The sequence below is a fragment of the Triticum urartu genome, chromosome 6 (genome assembly GCF_003073215.2).
Source record: "Triticum urartu cultivar G1812 chromosome 6, Tu2.1, whole genome shotgun sequence".
NCBI classification, from domain to species: domain Eukaryota; kingdom Viridiplantae; phylum Streptophyta; class Magnoliopsida; order Poales; family Poaceae; genus Triticum; species Triticum urartu.
This window is the reverse complement of record NC_053027.1, coordinates 441032859-441035201: the sequence shown is the minus strand read 5'-3', so window position 1 is coordinate 441035201 and position 2343 is coordinate 441032859.

Sequence of the window (2343 nt, the reverse complement as noted above, 5' to 3'; positions counted from 1 at the left end):
GTTCCGCCTCATGGCGGTGGAGTTTCGTCCGAGAAGATGGCTTATCAATTTTTTTCATCGAAAGATTCCATGTAACAGAAGATGGCCACCGGAGGGCCACCAGGGGGCCCATGAGGTAGGGGGGCGCGCCCAGGGGGTAGGGCGCGCCCCCACCCTCGTGGGCAGGGTGTGGCCCCCCTGGTGAAGTTCTTGCTCTCAATATTTTTTTATATATTTGGAAAACATCTTACCTGAAGTTTCAGGACTTTTGGAGTTGTGCAGAATAGGTCTCTAATATTTTCTCCTTTTCCAGCCCAGAATCCCAGCTGCCGACATTCTCCCTCTTTATGTAAACCTTGTAAAATAAGAGAGAATAGGCATAAGTATTATGACATAATGCGTAATAACAACCCATAATGCAATAAATATTGATATAAAAGCATGATGCAAAATGGACATATCAACTCCCCCAAGCTTAGACCTCGCTTGTCCTCAAGCGAAAAAACCGAAATCGAAAAATATGTCCACATGTGTAGAGATAGAGGTGTCGATAAAAATAAAATATGGACATGAGGGCATCATGATCATTCTTAGAACAACAACTTATATAATTCTTATCATATAATCTCTGATGCTAGAGTAATAATTCAATCACAATATCAAGTATGAATCGTAAACTTCATTGAAAACTAATAAACTACAATCTCAGTCATTGAAGCAATTGCAATTTATCATAACATAGGAAACAGTCAATGTATAAGAGCTTTTCAGCAAGTCCACATACTCAAATATCATATAATCTTTCACAATTGCTGACACTCACGCAATACTTATGGGTATGGAATTTTAATCAGACACAGAGAAAGATAGGGGCTTATAGTTTTTCCTCCAAACATTTTACCTCAAGGGTAATGTCAACAGTAATAGTTCATGAAAACTCACATCCAATTAGCCATATATACTAGGATCTTTCCAACATATTGTGCTTGCCAAAGGATAAAGTGAAAAAAGGAAGGGTGAAGATCACCATGACTCTTATGCAATGTAGGAGATAAAAGTAAAAGATAGGCCCTTCACAGAGGGAAGCAGAGGTTGTCATGCGCTTTTATGGTTGGATGCACAAAATCTTAATGCGAAAGAACGTCACTTTATATTGCCACTTGTGATGTGGACCTTTATTATGTAGTCTGTCGCTTTTATTACTTCCATATCACACGCTCGTATAAAGCTTATTTCCTCCACACCAATCAATCATACATATTTAGAGAGCAAATTTTTTTATTGCTTGCACCAATGACAACTTACTTGATGGATCTTACTCAATCCATAGGTAGATATGGTGGACTCTTATGGCAAGACTGGTTTAAGGGTATTTGGAAGCACAAGTAGTATCTCTACTTGGTGCAATGAATTTGGATAGCATGAGGGGGAAAGGCAAGCTCATCATGTTGGAAGATCCAAGACAATATAATTTATCTCAGATGTAAGAAAACATAACCCATTACGTTGTCTTCCTTGTCCAATGTCAACTCTTTATCATGTCATATTTTAATGAGTGCTCACAATCATAAAAGATGTCCACGATAGTATATTTATATGTGAAGACCTCTCTTTCTTTATTACTTCCTATTAATTGCAACGATGACCAAAACTGTGTTTGTCAACCCTCAACAAATTTTATTCATCATACTCTTTCTATGTGAGCTCGTTACTCTCCATAAGACTCATATGATCTCTTTGTTTCTTTTTATTTCTTTCTCTTTTCTTTTATTCCTTTAGGATCATGGCAAAATAATCAAGGCCTCGACTCAACACTAATCTTTATTATATAGCTCACGGACTCAATTACATAGAAGAATAATAAAGCAAAACTCACAACTAGATCATACTAAGAACTTTTATTCTACTAGATCAAGATATTATCAAAAGGATCGAACTGAGAAAAAACGGTAAAGATAAAAGTGATGGTGATACGATACCGGGGCACTCCCCCAAGCTTGGCAGTTGCCAAGTGGAGTGCCCATACCCATGTGATTATGTCTCTCTTTTCGGGGATGGTGATGTGATGTTCTTGGCGATGATGCCCCTCAAGATATGATTCTCCTCCTCAAGCTTGTTGACTTGCTGCTTGAGGTCCATTATTTCCTTTCGGAGTTTTCCTGTAACAGCCAAAGCTCCCTGCACCCAAGGGTGCTGCATAGCTGTGGGAGAACCAGTGACACTCTTTTTCATATTCTCATAAGAAAGAAATCTAACATTGGAAGGGATAACCGTGTTTGGAATAGCTGAGCTCTGTAGTTCTCCCATTGTGAATCCATCTTGGAGGCGGGAAGTGACTTCTTGATCCTCTTCCATGGCATCTAT